Source organism: Nerophis ophidion, linkage group LG14 (genome assembly GCF_033978795.1).
Source record: "Nerophis ophidion isolate RoL-2023_Sa linkage group LG14, RoL_Noph_v1.0, whole genome shotgun sequence".
Lineage (NCBI taxonomy): Eukaryota > Metazoa > Chordata > Actinopteri > Syngnathiformes > Syngnathidae > Nerophis > Nerophis ophidion.
This window is the reverse complement of record NC_084624.1, coordinates 27,081,880-27,102,411: the sequence shown is the minus strand read 5'-3', so window position 1 is coordinate 27,102,411 and position 20,532 is coordinate 27,081,880.

Sequence of the window (20,532 nt, the reverse complement as noted above, 5' to 3'; positions counted from 1 at the left end):
GGGCCAAGGACCGAACCCTGGGGAACTCCACACGTTACCTTAACGTAGTCCGAGGTCACATTGTTATGGGAGACGCACTGCATCCTATCAGTAAGATAAGAGTTAAACCAAGACAGGGCTAAGTCTGACATACCAATTCGTGTTTTGATACGTTCTAATAAAATATTATGATCGATGGTATTGAAAGCAGCGCTAAGATCGAGGAGCAGCAACATAGATGACGCATCAGAATCCATCGTTAGCAATAGATCATTAGTCATTTTTGCGAGGGCTGTCTCAGTAGAGTGATTTGCCCTGAAACCGGATTGAAAGGTTTCACATAGATTGTTAGACGCTAAGTGTTCATTTAACTGCTCCGCAACAATTTTTTCGAGGATTTTTGAAATAAAGAGAAGGTGAGACACCGGTCGGTAGTTTACCATGAGGTCAGGATCGAGGTTAGGTCTTTTAAGAAAAGGATGAATAACCGCTTTTTTGAATGCTAGGGGAACAGTGCCCGAGGAAAGTGATAAGTTTATCATATTTAGCACTGATTGACCTAATAATACAAATAGCTCCTTGATAAGTTTCCCAGGAAGAGGGTCAAGTAAACATGTTGTTTGTTTTATTCCATTTACACGTTGTAACAATTCCTCTAATGTTATTTCCTCAAAATGAAAGAAACTATTTTGGAGGGCAGTATCCGCCGTATATACCATCAGTGTTAATAAAACCCCGTTGTAGCTGGGACGCATTGTCTTTAATCTCCTTTCTAATGACTTCAATTTTCTTATTAAAAAATTGCATAAAGTCATCAGCTGAGTGGGTGGAGCTACTGGAAGGAGTCCCTTGTTGGGTTAGCGATGCTACCGTACTAAACAAAAATTTAGGATCGTTTTTATTACGGTGGATGAGATTTGAGTAATATTTAGCTTTAGCTAAGGTAAGCATGCATTTATAAGTTATTAAACTATCACTCCATGCTTGATGGTGCACCTCAAGTTTAGTCGTGCGCCATTTGCGTTCCAGCTTTCTACATAATAATTTCTGAGCTCTAGTTTCTTCTGTAAACCACGGGGTACGCTTTTTTGGAGCCTTTTTTAACTTTAGCGGTGCTATGTTATCAATGGTTTCGCGCAGGGCGTCGTTAAAGTTGTTAGTGAGGTTATCAATAGAGCCCATATACTTTGGGAATGGTGCCATTACCGAGGGCAGTAGGTCAGCAAGAGTTGTCGTTGTGGCCGTATTAATGTTGCGGCTGCTATAGCAGTTATTATTATTATTAGTTTGACGAACATGAGTCTGAACCTTGAATTTTATAAGGTAATGATCGGACAATACTTTAGTATACGGGAGTATCGTAACTTTGGAAACGGTGATACCCCTGACAAGCACTAGGTGTATCGTATTACCGTTGCGATGCGTGGGTTTATTTATTATTTGTGTAAGACCACAGCTATCAATTATAGTCTGGAGCGCTACGCACGGTGGGTCCGATGGGGTATTCATATGGATATTAAAGTCCCCCATTATGATTATATTATCGGCGTGCGTCACTAGATCAGCAACGAACTCTGAGAATTCATTGATAAAGTCCGAATAGGGCCCTGGGGGGCGGTAGATAACAGCCAGGTGTAGAGGCAGCGGTGTGACAGCCCTCATAGTAAGCACCTCAAACGATTTATATTTATTATTTATGTTAGGACTAAGGTTAAAGTTTTCGTTGTATATTAGTGCGACCTCCCCACCCCTTTTAAAGGGACGGGCAATATGCGCATGTGTAAAGTTAGGAGGACATGCCTCATTTAGCGCAAAAAAGTCGTTTGGTTTAAGCCAGGTTTCGCTGAGACCGATGACGTTAAGATTGTTGTCTCTGATGATATCATTAACTAACAACGTTTTGGGAGACAATGATCTTATGTTTAAAAACCCTATATTATAGGTAGTGGGCTGTTTTAGGGAATTTTTGATCAAATTATCCGTAATAGCAATATTAATAATGTTGTGTTTATTATGCCCAGTGCATTTAGTATAATTACGACCATATCTAGGAATTGATACGACGGGAATTTTCCAATTGTTTGTTTGTTGCTTTGATAAACTGAACACATCATAGTTTGCCACCTCAGTAGAACGCATGTCCAACTCGGAAACAATCGAAGCAGAAAAAACTTGTTCTAATTTAACTGACTCCTTACCCAGACCAGTAGTCTCGCATCTTCCATTTAAATCCGGCTTCAGGATGGAGGGAAGTGGTGTTCTGTGGGGATTAGCCTTCTGCTTTGTTTTTAGCCCCGCTCGGCATCCGCGTTTCCGATCACACCGCTGGCGTCTGCTCCGTAGACGGCCCCCGCTGCTACTATACTCCCCTGCTTCACAGGTCGCTGGATGTAGCCGCCTAAGTATTCCCGTGCTAGTTAGCAGGTCTAGCAAGCACGCGTCTATCAGTCCAAAACGGCCCAATATGTCCACATCCAGAAGTGTCTGGCGGTCGTACGTGATCACGGAGTGACCACGATGTGAGCCAGCCATAAAGTTTGCAGAATTGTCCGGTATTTCTGCCAAATGTTCCATTTTTAGCAGGAGCTCCGCGATGTCGCAGCCCGTCCAGGCGCCGCCATCAAGGTCACCTCCATATTTATACTGTTGACTGTCAATCAGAATGTGCAATAATGTTATGTTACTTACTGTGCCTTGTATATACATTTTTATTTTTATTTTTAGCTAAGTACCGTGTGACTTGTTGAAGGGTGGACTAGCAAAGTAAGATTTTCTTTGTACGGCAAACTGTCTGTTTAACTGTGCATATGACAACAAACAATCTTGAATCTTGAGTATACTGTAAGAATATAGCGATAGACTTTAATAAACTGCCGACGGTTAGTATAACCCTTTTAAATTTAAAATACCTAAGAAACTGATATTGATAACTGCACTTTGATAAACTGACACTGGACTGACTCGTGGCAGCTCGCTGTCTTAAATGCTAACAGGAAAAGAAGAGACATACGTCTTTCCCCGTTAAGAACAGACCATTATTTTAACTTATTTAAACGCATAACGGTCGGAGCAACTAAGTTATTCAGTTGTGCACATTGAACCTACAAACTGTGCCCTCTTAGAGCAGAATTATGATTGATTTTTCCTCAAAGGAAAAGACACGGAGGTGTTTTATGTTGCGTTCAAGCACCGCCAAAGAGAGTAGGACAACCCAGAAGTAATACATAATTTTGGTAGAATTAATTAATTACACCCTTTTCATCTTAAAGTTTTACAGTACAAAACAATATTTACAGTACATCAATAAACGTTTAGATATTAAAACAGATACAACACTGCAATAAGGCATAAGAAACTCAAGACATGCACAATAGTGATTGATTGAAACTTTTATTAGTAAATTGCACAATACAGTACATATTCCGTACAATTGACCACTAAATGGTAACATAGAATAAGTTTTTCAACTTGTTTAAGTCGGGGTCCACGTTAATCAATTCAGTGGCTTTTCTAAGTGTGTCTATTTATGTTCTGATAAAAAAATATTTTTGAGCACATTCTACAACACTGATATATTAATGATAACCGTGATCATTTTGGTCACAGTAACAGAGATATAAAATTCATATATCGTTATATCTCTACTGTATTGTTGCACACATCATTTCAATATGTTTTCGACACCTGGAAGAAAGAGAAGACCGATGAAGACATTTTACTTTTGCAATGGTATTGTCAGAGTTGGTTTGTGAAGTACCCCAAGAAGCAGAGATGGAGGCAGGCACGGAGTGAGAAAACATGATTTAATTTAAATAAGACAAAAACAAACAAAGGGGAAGAAACTAAAAGCACTTGCGGGGGAGGATAACAAAGAAAAGGCTTAGCGTGGAAGCTAGCAGGTATTGAGCAAGAAACAGAAGTCATACTTATAATATGAAAACAAACTTGGAAGCAGGGAATAAAAGACAATAAGCTACAAACCACTATCAAATATAGCTTACCGCAATGCTGCATTGACACAATATGATACGACACGACAGGTAGCAACAACAAGAGTGACAATAGCTCCAGCACTGACTGGAGGAACAAAGCAGGTAAAATAGGAATCGGGCTGATAGACACCAGGTGTGGCCAGGTGCCAATCAGCCGCAGCTGAGGAGAAAACAGTGCACAAAACAGGAAACAGATGAAATAAGAGCGCTGACAGGAACTAAAAACAGGAAATACTAAACACACACAGAGGAAAAACGAAAACACGAACAAACTGTCAGTGGCAAGCCTGACAGTAGCCCCCCTCCCTCCCATAAAGGATACCAAACGTTTTACGAACCCTCCCCCCCTAGAAAAAAAAACAGTCCAAAGTCAAGGGAGGGTTGAGGGACGACAAGGCGGTGGGCCGCCAGGCCAAGTGTCCCCGCACCCAGCGGGGGAGAGTCAAGTGGCGACGGCGAATAGAACGCCGCTGCAATTTGCGAGGCGGTTGCCCATGAAATGACGACCTCTGTGGCCGACAAGAGTATGGTGGCGCCCCCTGCTGCTGGCCCACTGGACAGGATGGTGGTGGAGCCCCCTGCTTCTGGCCCACCGGACAGGATGGTGGTGGTGCCCCCTCCTTCTGGCCCACCGGACAGGATGGTGGTGGTGCCCCCTGCTGCTGGCCCATTGGAGAGGATGGTGGCGCCCCATTCTGCTGGCCCACCGGAGTGCGTAGTGGCGCCCCCTGCTGCTGGCCCACCGGAGTGCGTGGTGGCGCCCCCTGCTGCTGGCTCACCGGAGTGCGTGATGGAGTCCGCTGGCCCGCCGGAATGCGTGGTGGAGTCTGCTGGCCCACCGGAGTGCGTGGTGGAGTCTGCTGGCGGAGTGCGTGGTGGAGTCTGCTGGCGGAGTGCGTGGTGGAGTCCGCTGGCCCACCGGAATGCGTGGTGGAGTCTGCTGGCTCACCGGAGTGCGTGGTGGAGTCTGCTGGCTCACCGGAGTGCGCTGTGGCGTCTGCTGGCCCACCGGAGTGAGTGGTTGCGCTGTAGATTGCAGACCAACCGGATATGATGGCGCCGTAGGTTGCAGACCCACCGGAGGTGATGGCGCTGAAGGTTTCAGACCCACCGGAGGTGATGGTGGCGTCTGCCGGCCCACCGGAGATGATGGCCCTGTCTGTTGCAGACCAACTGGGATGCGAAGTAGTTGTGCCTCCCCATCTGCACAGCTACTGATAGCCCCCCCCCCCTCAAGGTACGGAACCAAGACGTCCCCAGATAGGCCCACAGACAACAGGGGTGGGTGGGAGAGGGCTTGAAAAGCGGACAAACTAATTGAAGCCTCTCTGCCATAGACATCTCTGCGGGGTACGAATTTGGCTGGATTATTCTGTCAGAGTTGGTTTGTGACGAACCCCAAGATGCAGAGATGGAGGCAGGCATGGAGTGAAATAACATGATTTAATTTAAATACGAAGACAAAAGCAAACAAAGGGTACAAACAAAAAGCGCGCATGTGGGCGGATAACAAACAAAAGACATAGCGTGGAAGCTAGCAGGTATCGAGCAAGAAATTGAAGTCATACTTATATTATGAAAAGAAACTTGGAAGCAGGGAACAAAAGACAATAAGCTACAAACCACTATCAACGCTGCATTGACACGATATGATACGACACGACAGGTAGCAACAACAAGAGCGAATAATCCAGCACTGACTGTAGGAACAAAGCAGGTGAAATAGGAGTGGGCTGATTGACACCAGGTGTGGCCAGGTGCCAATCAGCTGCAGCTGAGGGGAAAACAGCGCACAGGGGAAAAAACAGGAAACAGACAAAATAAGAGCGCTGACAGGAATTAAAAACAGGAAATACTAATCACACCCAGAGGAAAAACTAAAACACGAACAAACTGTCAGTGGCAAGCCGGGTGGGTATACAACAAGATATGTTGTAAACCCTGTGGGTTGATTTTCTCTAGTAAATATACAACTAAAAGACATTGTACAATTGAATACTATATTAATGATGTAATAAAGTCCTTCCAATGGACATACAAAAGTGATTTTTGGTGTGGATCAGCAGGTAAGCTTTAGAAGACAATTAGTGAGATGAAGAGCAAGCAGTGAGGATGAGGACGGGACTTGGCTGCTTGAAGTGCTCTCAGGTGTTTGTTTTTTTCGATATGTGACAGCTCTCATTTTGAAGTGCTCCCATCAGCCTGCAACCATACCTTCAACTCAGATGAGAAGTAAAGGCTGCCACCTAGTGGCCATGATAGGAGTAACAATATATGCTCATTAAAGCCTTCCATCCATCCATTTTCTACCGCTTATTCCCTTCTGGGGTCGCGGGGGGGCGCTGGCGCCTATCTCAGCTACGATCGGGCGGAAGGCGGGGTACACCCTGGACAAGTCGCCACCTCATCGCAGGGCCAACACAGATAGACAGACAACATTCACACTCACATTAACACACTAGGGCCAATTTAGTGTTGCCAATCAACCTATCCCCAGGTGCATGTCTTTGGAAGTGGGAGGCTTTTTTTTTTCCAATAAACTAAACTGTGCAAAATCAACAACATGCCTCATTTTGTGGAGTGTAAATAATTATTAAATGCAGTTAGTTTCAGATGTGAATTAAAAGCCACCGGAATGTCATTTTTTGTCAAACTACTTCATAAACCTCTGAGAAATGTGCACTCTTGCCAGCCGACAGGCTCCAGTCAACGTCCTTAGGGTGAATAGAAGAGGGCGAAAGCATCATATCGGTCCAGATTGTTTTCACACTGTGTTGCAATCTCATTAACAAGCAATAGATTAATTTCACGCTTTAGAATTAATTGCATTTTAGCAGAAGTGGCTGCTAGTTAAGGCTCCAGCCGCTCTAAAAAGGCCAGACACAAAATCATGTCTATTAAATGAAGCACTTTTTTATTTTTTCAGTCGGCCGTCACTTGGTGCGCTTAAGAATCTATTTTTTGCAAGGGGGTTGGTTTTAATTGCTGTAGAAGTATTAGTCAGCGCACGCCGCATGGTCTTCACATTTCACACCAGTTGAATGCGTTCAAATTAATAAGCGTGGAAACTGGTCATGAATTATTGTTCACTGTGTTAAAGCTAGTGTTTACTTCCTGGCTTACAGAAGATGACAATAATACATTATTGTAAATGATAAAAAGGGCTCCCAGAGGTGTGAAATCTGCCTGCCATTTTTACAGTCTTTAAGGGGTTTTCCATTTTTTTTAGTCTTTTTGTGCCAGAAGTCCGCTTACATCAGGGGTGTCACACTCCCTTTCATCGAGGGCCATGTCACGCCAAATTTCTTTCCCCCTACAAAAACATATAACGCTATATTATAAAAATACAGACGTTTTGTTAACGCTATATTATAAAAAATACATGTAAAAAAACTATTTACAAACACAAGCTATTGGATGACTTAAGAGGAAAAGTGACCCTCAAAGTTTTTTAGGGGTGAAGGCTTTTTTTAATTTTTTATAATATAGCGTTAACAAAACGTCTGTATTTTTATAATATAGCGTTATATTTTGTTATAATATAGAGTTAACAAAATGTCTGTATTAATCGGACAAATTAACTTGAGGATATTCCTGACGTAAGAGGAAACATGACCCCGGAAGTAAATGGGTGGAGAAGGTTTTTGTAGGGGGGAAGAAATTTGGCGGGACAGCCACATCGCAGTTATGGCTGCCTTAATAGGGCCGCTCGTAACGGCGGGTAATATTCCTCTCATAAAACTATTGCACAACAATATATATATTTTACGTATTGCATAAAAAAAAATATTTGTATAGCTTAGTTTTACTGTGGATTTCAGCGTTTTTTCTATACGGAATATTACTGCAAATGGAAAAAGGCAACCATGTTTTTTATGGTAAAATTCTGGGGCCAGTGTTAATCATGTTAATCAGTGGTTGTTTTTTTTGCGGTTTATTACTTTAAATAGAAAAAAATGGTACTATTGTTTTTTTTGTTTTTTTATGATAAATTTCTGACCATTGAGCAGCCCTTTATTTTTTTTTTACTATAAAATCTAATACCATTTTTACAATGTATAATTCAATGAATAACTTTCTTTGAAATAAATCCATCAGATATCTATTTACATTTTTACAAAAAAAAGGATCATGTATGATAATATATTTGTTACATTATTAGTAAACATGATTAGATTGGAACTACCTTCCAACCTAAATTCATACAAATTTAAATAACATTACACTATCAACATTACCAATAATATTATTACAAATCAAGCAGATTTTTATATAATTTATTTTTTTATTTAAAACATTTTTTTATATATATAATTATATAGTATTTGTTATATTATCAGATATTACTGAATACAAAATATGTTATTGGCATGCAAGAAATGTTTTTTTTTCTGTCAAAATGGAAAGAAAGAATACATTTAGTAAGAACTTCATTGATGCATATTATTTCCAGGCGTTGACGGGCAATATAAAATGAGTTTGACACCTGCGGCTTACATCATATCCAGTCTTTAATTATCTTGTAGTATTTATGATTACCTTAAGCAAAACTAAATCAGGTTACTATAGCAACCTGGTATCGGCTGATTCTAGGAATTTTCCCCCCTAGTGGTACAAAAGAGTCACTCCAAGTCAGACCTGGGCAAGTTAAAGGCCTACTGAAATGCGATTTTCTTATTTAAACGGGGATAGCAGGTCCATTCTATGTGTCATACTTGATCATTTCGCGATATTGCCATATTTTTGCTGAAAGGATTTAGTAGAGAACATCCACGATAAATTTCGCAATTTTTGGTCGCTAATAGAAAAGCCCTGCCTGTACCGGAAGTCACAGACGACGACATCACATGTTTGATGGCTCCTCACATTCTCACATTGTTTTTAATGGGAGCCTCCAACAAAAAGAGCTATTCGGACCAAGAAAACAACAATTTCCCCATTAATTTGAGCGAGGATGAAAGATTTGTGTTTGAGGATATTGATAGCGATGGACTAGAAAAAAAAAATCAAGTTAAAAAGAAAAAAACTCGATTGCGTTGGGACGGATTCAGATGTTTTTAGACACATTTACTAGGATAATTCTGGGAAATCCCTTATCTTTCTATTGTGTTGCTAGTATTTTAGTGAGTTTAATAGTACCTGATAGTCAGAAGGGTGTGTCCACGGGTGTCTTGAGGTCAGTGTCTTGAGGTCAGTGTCTGATGGAAGTCGACGGCAGCAGTACGGACGGCACAAGCTCAGCTGATCTCCGGTAAGAGGCGAGTTTTTACCACAATTTTCTCACCGAAAACTGCTGGTTCACATTTGGTCGGGATCCATGTTCGCTTGACCGCTCTGATCCATAGGAAAGCTTCACCTTCAGGAAATTTAAACAAGGAATCACCGTGTGTTTGGTGTGGCTAAAGGCTAAAGCTTCCCAACTCCATCTTTCTACTTTGACTTCCCCATTATTAATTTAACTAATTGCAAAAGATTCAGCAACACAGATGTCCAAAATACTGTGTAATTATGCGGTTAAAGCAGACGACTTTTAGCTCTGTGTGTGCGCAGCGCTCATATTTCCTAACAGTCGGTGACGTCACGCGTACACGTCCTCATTCCGCGACGTTTTCAACAAGAAACTCCCAGGAATTGCAATTTAGTAAACTAAAAAGGCCGTATTGGCATGTGTTGCAATGTTAATATTTCATCATTGATATATCAGACTGCGTGGTTGGTATTAGTGGGTTTCAGTAGGCCTATAACGCCCAAATAATTGTTTTAGATCCTTAAGATGGAAACTGTAGCTGCCATTATGATGGACAGTGATGTTTTCTAATGACCCTACGTCTTCAACTATACTAAGTATTTCAATGGTTGGAATCTGCTCTTTAGCATTATATACTAGTTACTATGGTAATCTAATTAGTTACTATGGTAATCTAATTAGTTACTATGGTAATCTAAGTCACAGCAGCTCAGACGAGGCACCAGTGTGGGTGGGGAGCGTTTCCAGAGAGTGTTTCCCGAGAGGCCAGCCTGATAAGCGGGGTTTTTTTGGGGTTTTTTTGCGTTCATATTTAGCTGTGCCGGGTGGCGGGGCTCTCCCTTCGAGATAGGGTGAGAAGCTCTGCCATCCGGGAGGAACTCAAAGTAAAGCCGCTACTCCTCCACGTCGAGAGGAGCCAGATGAGGTGGTTCGGGCATCTGGTGAGGATGCCACCTGAACGCCTCCCTAGCGAGTTGTTTAGGGCACGTCCAACCGGTAGGAGGCCACGGGGAAGACCCAGGACACGTTGGGAAGACTATGTCTCCTAGCTGGCCTGGGAACGCCTCGGGATCCCCCGGGAAGAGCTAGACGAAGTGGCTGGGGAGAGGGAAGTCTGGGCTTCCCTGCTTAGGCTGCTGCCCCCGCGATCCAACCTCGGATAAGCGGAAGATGATGGATGGATGGATGGATTTAGCTGTGCTTGTTGCGTTTCGCTTGATTGTAAAATATGTCCTTTAAGAGTGGGTGTGACGTTCAATATTCAGTGTTTTATCGTTCATAGTTAATATTGTAAATCCCACATTCTTTATTTTCATGTACATTCTGGGTGTCTCATTCAGTAAAAAAGCTTGAAATTCCATTCCGTTTTTTAAGGTGGTCCTTCATTAAGTTTTTAGCATTCAATCAGACATTATTGTAAGGTTTTGTATTAGTGTTCTTAAAAATCAGATATACCGGCCTCCAGGCATATTTTTTTCTCTAAATTTGGCCCCCCAAGTCAAAATAATTGCCCAACCCTGCTCCCAGTCATCTTGGAGTAACATAATCATGTTTTTACAGCATCAAGGATGGTTATCAAAGTAACTTGATGATGACACAAAGGACTACAAAAATGGCGGTCGGATATGACGTAGGCGGACTTTCGGTACAAAAGAAAGACAAAAATGGCAGATCTGTTAAGACTACAAAAATGGCAGACCTCCGGGAGCACCCAGTGGGTGACGTTGTCCCCCCTTTTTTTCACACTAAAACACTTAACAAATGGTGCATTATACATACCAGATTGATCCCAAAATGTAGTAGGTACTTTCTATGCCTTTTATCAGAACAGTACATCCCAAAAATTCTCACAGCACTTTACTTTTTCCACATGTTGTCATGTTGCAGCCTTATTCGAGAATAGAATACACTTGTTTTTGTCCTCAAAATTCTACAAACAATACCCCATAATGACAATGTAAAAACATATTTTTTTGTTTTGTTTTTTTGCATGTTTTTTAAAACGTATTAAGAATAAAAAACAGAGAAATCATATATACATGAGTAATCACAGCCTTTGCCATGAAGCTCAAAAGTGAGATCAGGTGCATCCTGTTTCAACTGGTCATCCTTGGGATGTTCCTCCAGCTTAAATGGAGTCCACCTGTGGTAAATTCAGTTGGTAGGACATGATTTGGAATGTCACACACCTGTCTATATATAAATGTCCCACACTTGACAGTGCATGGCAGAGCACAAACCAAGAATGAAGTAGAAGGAAATGTCTGTAGACCTCCGAGACAAGGTTGTCACAAGGCACACATTTGGCAAAGGGTACAGAAAAAATATCTGCTGCCTTGAAGGTCCGGTGGCCTCCATCAGTAATGTAGAGGTTTGGAACTACCAGGACTCTTGCTGGAGCTGCCTGGCTGTCTAAGCTGAAGGATTGGTGGAGAAGGACCCCAGTCAGAGAGGTGACCAGGAACCCGATGGTCACTATGTCAGAGCTACAGCATTCCTTTGTAGAGAGAGGAGAACCTTCCAGAAGGACAACCATCTCTGCAGCAATCCAGCAATCACACCTGTATGGTAGAGTGGCCAAACAGAAGCCATTTTTTTGTTAAAAAAAAAAAAAAAAAAAAAAAAAAAAAAAAGTTTGCCAAAATGCACCTGAAATACTCTCAAACCATAAGGAACAACATTCTCGGGTCTGATTTGACAAAGATTGGACACTGTGGCATGGATGCCAGGTGTCATGTTTGGAGGAAACCAGGCACCTCATTACCAGGCCAATACCATCCTACTGTTAAGCGTGGTGGTGGCGGCATCATGCTAGGGGATGTTTTTCAGCGGCAGGAACTAAGAGACTAGTCAGGATAGAGAGAAATATGAATGCAGCAATGTACAGAGACATCCTAGATGAAAACCCGCTCCAGAGCGCTCTTGAACCTTCTGTTGTGTTTTATCATTTCCCTGCCTTCTTTTTTATTGTGATATCTGTTTTCTTCAGCTCCTTAGTCCCCAGCGAGGGGCGGACACTAGGGCACACCTGCAACCCATTTCAACCTACGAGTAAATAAGCTCGTCACTGACACCTTGGTCTTGCCGGTTTTTGTCTTGTCTCCTGAACCTCCCACGTTCATACGCCTGCTTCACCTCGTCAGTCCTGGTACATTGTCTCTACTTAGTCCTGTTATCCCTAACCTCTTTGTGTTTGTTTCCTAGCCTCCCTGAGGTAAAGAGGATTCAGAGTTGGACTTTATACTATGCTCAGTGTGCCCTGGGGCCTTTTCCCCTGCCGACCACTGAGGAACCTGTTTTTGTTTGTAATTCATGGTGTGCACTTTTGCCCCGTCGCCCTTTGTTACACTTTTGGGACTTGTTAAATTTTTCCCTTTTGTAATTCTACCTTGTCTACCATCTCTGCATCCTGGGGTCACCTCCTTCAGTTCCTAACCCTTTCAGCAGTACCCCAAGCACACAGCCAAGATAGCAAAGGAATAGCATCAGGAAAAATCTGTAAATGCCGTTGAGTGGTCCAGCCAGATCCCAGACTTGAATCCAATTGAACAAATATCTTTGCAACGACACTTCGCATCCAACCTTAATGGAGCTCGACAGGTGCTACAAAGAGGAACGGGAAAAAACTGCCCAAAGATAGGTGTGGCATTGTATTCAAAAAGACCATATTATCCATCCATCCATTTTCTACCGCTTATTCCCTTTCGGGGTCGCGGGGGGCGCTGGCGCCTATCTCAGCTACAATCGGGCGGAAGGCAGGGTATACCCTGGACAAGTTGCCACCTCATCGCAGGGCAAGACCAAATTAATGTATTCCATTTTATAATAAAGCTGTAACATAATGAAATGTGTAAATAGTGAAGTGTTGTGAATACACTGTAGCTACAGCAGGGGTCGGCAACCCATGGCTCCGGAGCCGCATGCGGCTCTTTGATCACTCTGATGTGGCTCAGCTGCATACTTGCCGACACCCCCGATTTTTCCGGGAGGCGTCCAGATTTCAGTGCCTCTCCCAGGATAAGCTTTCTCCGATTTTCACCCTGACAACAATATAGAGTAAGTGCCGTGATAGCAACGCCTTTAACGTCCTTAAACATGTCGTCGCGCCCGCTTTTACATCGTTCTATCTGCGTGCCGACCTCTCAACCATGTCATCGCGCCTGCTTTTACCCAGTGCTACCTGCGTGCCAGCCGGTCACATGTAGTATGTGGTCTTTGTTAATACAAGTCAGTGACTGCAAGGCATACTTGTTCAACAGCCATACAGGTCACACTGAGGTTTGTGATATAAACAATTTTAACACTCTTACTAATCTTGAACACTGTGAACCCACACCAAACAACAATGACAAATACATTTCGGGAGAACATCCTAACCGTAACACAACAGAACAAATACCCAGAATCCTAACCCTAACCCTGACTGGGCTGGCAAGCTGATTGCACAGGTTATAGAGGGCGCTATTAGTAGTGCCACGATAGCACGCCCTTATTATTATTTTCTGGGAGACAATAAGCTGATATTCGAGAGAATTGTCACTCTGAAATTCGGTAGTCCCCCGGAAGGATTGGGAGGGTTGTCAAGTGTGATGCTGTCAAGGTGCATTCATACAAAACTCTCGGGCCGCACTAACATTAAATTGTCATATTAATTTGCGGGCCGCGTGTCTAAGACCCCTGGTTTATACATAGCACAAAGCAAAAAAAACAACTCTGTATGCAGTGTTATTTAATTTTACATTTCAAAAGAGTTTCGTGGCTCCCATTGTTTTCTTTTTTTGTGAAACGGGTCAAAATGGCTCTTTGAGTAGTAAAGGTTGCCGACCCCTGAGCTACAGTATATCAATTTTACAACATGCTGTGATTTTCAACAATGCATAACTTTTTTCGTACAATAATGACTGCAAATGAAGTCTTTCCGCCGAGGACTGCAAATCAGAATCTATAAAACATGTCAACTGTGGCTAATAGAAGCAGCAGCCATGCTCTTCTTTGAGAGCCTTCTTTAGGCTCACTGCATATTTTCATTATTTTGACTTTTCAAGACTCTCCTAATTGGCCCCGGTGGAGGCTTAGAGCAAAGAACCTTGATGTTTACATCTCAACCACATGCTCGCACAATCCTGACAGTGTTTCTATAATCTCAGAAGATGATATTGTGTTTTTTAATAAGACCCCATTGTTTGATCCAGGCCTGAGACCAGTTCTCCCCCATCCTGGCTCATTTTCCATTCCTTTGCTCTACTGTCATCTCTGATAGTCATCACTGCCACCGCATGACAAACGCTCCGTTCTGGGTCCTTGTAATTATATTTCCAGCTTCACGTTGGTAATTTATCACACTGATGCTACTTCCCAAACAAAAGTCCTCGGATTGTTTACTGCACATGCACACTTTTTTATACCGAGTATGAATTATTAATATCCCCCTGGCCTGCATAAGTGTCTTCATTTAAAGCAAATTTCAATTTTATTTTTAATTCATTTTTCATAGTGTATCACTTATTTATGGAGCTTTGTGCATAATGTAGATAAGCCTGTTATCTACAGAATCTTGGCATTTTAAATAGGGCGTGAATAATTAATTGAAAGGGATGTGGATTGCACGCTCCACTGTCAAAACAGTGAAACCTTCACAGTTGAGCACAAATCCTTGACACTGGTTGGCTTTCGCGTTGTTCGGATTTCAAAACAGTTCTCCCGTCAGAAATATTTCAAAGTGAATCACACAAGAAAAAATGTCTCAATGGTACAGCAGGAGCGTAGCTGCAAATTCCGGGCCCCCAAACAGAAGACTCCTGAGAGGCCCCCAGTCCTACACACTTGACATGTTTACATGCACTGAAAGAATAATTATCGCATGGATTTGCTTGAAATTGTTTGTCTTTTAACACATGTAAAAATCTCAATTAGATATTTTGAGTTTTTAAAGATGTTATTATATCCATCCATCCATTTTCTACCGCTTATTCCCTTTGGAATCGCGGGGGGGCGCTGGTGCCTATCTCAGCTACAATCAGGCGGAAGTCGGTGTACACCCTGAACAAGTCGCCACCTTATCGCAGATTTAATATCTTATATTCATATCTAAATAAGACCCTCCTAAAAGTTTGGTTTTATGTAAAAAAAAAAATGCAATATACTGTATTTTTCTGACTATAAAGCGCACTTAAAATCCTTTCATTTTCTCAAAAATTGACAGTGCGCCTTTTAACCCGGTGCGCGTTCTGTATGGAATATTTCTGCTTGTGATTACCGACCTCGAAGCAATATTATTTGATACATCGTGTAATAAGTGTTACTAGTAGATATACGTTTAAACTGCAATATGACTCAAGTAAACAACACCAAAACTTTAAATGTTCCATTAAGACTATAGAACAGGGGTGTCAAGCATACGGCCCGCGGACCGGATCAGGCCCGCCAACAGGTTTTATCCGGCCCGCCTGATGAGTTTGCCAAGTATTAAAATGAGTTGCATTTTTTTTTTTTTTTTTTTTTATGAAAGAAACTGCTGTTCTGAATGTGTCCACTGGATGTCACTATAGAAATTATGTTAGGACCAGCAAGAGGTACAAAGTAAAGCGTGGAAACTTAAAACCTACCGTTTTATGTCTTTGGCACCCTTACTCCCCAATAATGTCTCTGTGTGGGTTCTAAGAATAGGCGGTAGTATTTTGTGTACTCTGATTAATCAACTCTTACCTTGAAAATCATTTTTTTCTCTTGAAAGTCAACTTTTACCATTGCAAGATGACTCCGTGTCATCCTTTTTCATAATAATAACAATAATAATAATCGCTAGATAAAGCGTTTTTCTGTACACCCAAAACGCTTCGGAATATCAGAGCCTTTAGAGGCGGCACATCGACCAAACCGGTGAAATAAGGTGTCCACCAACGGGTTCTAAGATTACCGCCACGACAGGCACCAACTAAGGTATGAAAATATAGTAAGAAAACTTAACCCTTTTGAACAGTTTTACCTCTGTTTCTTACGGTTTGTTGAGTTAGCTCTGGATTGATACGTGGACATGACAAAGGAAGTATTTGAAACCTCAAAGAGTTCACATGTGTTTTGTCCAATGCCAGAAAGACTGTGACTTAAAGTTCTTTTTTTTTTTTTTTGTCCTGTCCAGCTTCTCAGGCAAATCATATAGTTGATGTAGATGCCCATATCGGCTGTTCAGATTTACTTACAAAAGAGAAGTTTGGGATACTTCTCTTGTTGCCTTAATTGAATTTGACTTTATTAAATGTATTTATATTATCATTTGGTGCAGCCGGGCCGGAGGGGATAGAACGAGGAAAAAAGGAAGACAGAGGGGGAAATTGTGGGGATAACAGGGGAATTAGACAGAGAGACAAAAACGACAACAGCAAATACAACAATAGAACAACACCAGCACATACAATATGTACAAATATGATCGTAAAAGTGAAAGCAAATAAGCAGTTAGTAAAATAAATAATATAGTAATGACAATGAGCATTTTTACACTAAAACTGGAGCGATACAAATACCAATAGAAAAAGCGCTATTGATCATAATCAAAACCAGTAGTTTACTTCTATTATCAACAATAAAGTTGTTCAAATGCAACAATACATATACATAATGATAGCTAGAAAAATAATGAAAAAATAAATAAATAAATGAAAAAAAAAAAAGAAGGAATACCGAAAGATGAAAGGGAAGAGAGAGAGGCAACCTATATTAATCTTGTAGATTGTTATAGTAACAATGGTTTAAGCTCTGTCAATATGCCTTGTGTTACCCAGTTTACCCTAGGGCAAAAGCGTTGATATATGTTTGATGAAACATGATTATGTGCATGAGTGTATGTATGTATATGTACTTGTATATGAACACAATGTGTATATGAATGTTTGTACAGTAAATGTATACGTACAGTATATGTATGTTTGTTTGTACAGTGAATGTATATGTACAGTATATGTATGTTTGTACCGTGAATGTGCGCGTGGATGGATGGACTTGGAGTATGTATGTATGTAATGTATTTGTGTATGTATGTGGGAGCGTAGGTACCAATGTATGGACGTTCGTATGTATGAATAACGGTGTGTGTGTGTGAGTATATGTGTGTTTGTGTGTACAATATATTTGACCCCCAGTGTGCGTGGGAGCCGGAGTGACTTAAAATTCAACCCTGGTTTTGTAGATAAACTGAGACCATGTCTAAACTTATTGCACCAATTTCCTCAGAATTTTCAACAAACTTGGAGTGTTTTTTCCAGAGGATTATTTGTGATTTGTACGTTTTCACAATGTGCTTGTTCTATTTTTGGCCAAAGCAAAACAAAGTAAACAACCTGGTGTTGTCTTTATTTTGAAGTTATCATGCCATGATTTTACCATTCCGGCCCACTTGGGAATGGATTTTCCTCCATGCGGTCCCTGAGCTAAAATGAGTTTGACACCCCAGCTATAGAACATTACACACAGCACTCAAAAAAATCTGTCAAAATGTTTTTAGTGTGACTTCGGTAAGTTATGAAGCCGCACCGCTTGATGGATTGTCGGCACATTAAACATACGAGTATTATTATGGTCTGTATAAGGCCCGAAAAATGGCACCTATTATCAGAAATTATCTAACGTTTTGTTTCGCAATATTATGCAAAACTAACTTTTACTACCTCCTGGAATCTGCTGATCTGTATTTGGGATCTGCAAAAGTACTGAAAATTTGAGCGAGTCCGCTATTGTAGTCCGTGCGACGACGTACTCATAAATTTCTTTTTCTCGACCTTCTTATGTGGCATTCATCTTCCGCTGTTGCCAATTCTAATATAAAGTAGCGTAAAGTTCCTACTAGAGATGTCCGATAAATGCTTTAAAATGTAATATCGGAAATTATCGGTATCGGTTTTAAAATTGAAATTAATCATTTTTTTAAACGCCGTTGTACGGAGCGGAACATATCTGGTAAAATAAGGACGTAGGGAGCAGTACAGAGCTGTTGCGTCTCCCAGTCAGCAGCACCTCCCTTCTCCCACACACAACACAGGAGTCATAAGCCTCTTCTTTTTCTCGACCTTCTTATGTGGCGTTCATCTTCCGCTGTTGTCATTTCTAATATAAAGTAGCGTGAAGCTCTTACTAGGGCTGGGCAATATGGCCTTTTATCAATATCTCAATATTTTTAGGCCATGTCACGATACACGTTATATATCTAGATATTTTGTTTTAGCCTTGAATGAACACTTGATACATATAATCACAGCAGTATGATGATTCTATGTGTCTACATTAAAACATTCTTCTTCATACTGCATTAATATATGCTACTTTTAAACTTTCATGCAGAGAAGGAAATCACAACTAAGTTAGTTGACCAAAAGTGTATTTATTAAACAGTTATTAAGCAGTGGCACAAACATTAATGTCATTTCCAAAACAGAAAGTGCAAGATTGTCAGAGACATTTTAAAACAAGCTATTAGTGCACTTTTGTGCATGATGTCACTAAAATGACAAGTGAAAATAACACTAAATTAAAGTGCACTTTTTGTACAAAACCACTACAATAGTTAAAAATAAATAAAGTGCATTTTTGTGCATGATGTCACAAGATATTTCATCCATCCATCCATCCATGTTCTACAGCTTATTCCCTTTGGGGTCGCAGGGGTCGCCGGAGCCTATCTCAGCTGCATTCGTGTGGAAGGCGGCGTACACCCTGGAAAAGTCGCCACCTCATCGCAGGTCCAACACAGATAGACAGACAACATTCACACCCACATTCACACACTAGGGCCAATTTAGTGTTGCCAATCAACCTATCCCCAGGTGCATGTCTTTGGAAGTGGGAGGAAGCCGTAGTACCCGGAAGGAACCCACGCAGTCACAGAGAGAACATGCAAACTCCACACAGAAAGATCCCGAGCCCGGGATTGAACCCCAGACTACTCAGGACCTTCGTATAGTGAGGCAGACGCACTAACCCCTCTTCAATAACTGTCAAATAAAAATGAGTTGCATAATAGGAAATCAAATAGTGTATGTCCTTCGCTATGTGGTATCTTCCTGCGGACGTCATCTCCTTCTGTTGTTGACTGTTTTTTTTCATAGGGTGTTGATCTAGAAATAGTTGCTTCGGCATTTTGTTGGTGTGGCACCGAACGGAAATGTTGGCAAGCCGAGTTTCAAGCACACCTCATTCTCTACCGGGTGACTTTTCTAATGATGCTACATTAGCAGTGCTGCTACTTTTTGTAGCAACGCTTTTGCCGCATAAATGTTGGACATATTCCCACTTGAAGCTAAATCAACGCCAGGCGATGGACCCCGTTCTGTTTTTTTGGGGTATTTATTATTCCTTCATTTGTTACCAGATTCGCACCTTCACTCTCTCGTATTACCAGCCGCACCCCACCGTTAGCATCACAGCTAACGTTACCCATGTCGCTACCTGTCTGTTCAGCGGGAGCGTGTGATGTTGCACACGTAACATGTGCAAGAAGGTGCGCTTGTTTAAGTCTCTGTGAGAAGGAGAGACAAGATAGTTTGGGAAACGCATGCTGTGTAATGCCCGCAGCTAAAAGCGACTGCTTGAGAACGTATACTGGGATATCACGATATAGTCATTTTCTATATCGCACAGAGACAAACCTGCTATATATCACCTAGCCCTAGTTCTTACTGATTACTGTCAGTAGTTTAGCTATCAAAGTGCTAAAAACTGTAGTGGGTTTACATCATTCACCCACGGAACTTTAGTTATTTGAGTGTTACGGTCAGACGGTTTTTAACGGGACACATATTCGGCATTGTATTGCACTAGTGAGCCACGGATGAGGAGATGCTGCTTCGTTATTGATTGAAGTAAAGTCTGAATGTCATTAAAACAGTGAGCTCCATCTTTTGACACTTCTTCCAGTCTTGTCCTTGCACGCTACACCGCTACAACAAAGATGACGGGGAGAAGACGCTGTCGAAGGTGAGCCACGTAAATAAGACCGCCCACAAAACGGCGCATCCTGAAGAGAGGCTCAGAAAGCGACTTGAAGATGATCTGTAAAACATAGTCTATGCAACATTTTGACCAAAGAACCACCATTACATGTTATGTAGACGACAATATAAACGTTTTACATTTAGAAAAAATGTGTAATATATGATGATAGTGCATAATACGCCTTATAATCCGGTGCGTCTTTTGTATGAAAATAGACCTGAATAGACCCACTTATCGGCAGTGCGCCTTATAATCCGGTGCGCCCAATGGTCCGGAAAATTTGGTAGTTTAATCCATTAGTTTTATGAATCTAACTCACTTTTTATTGAA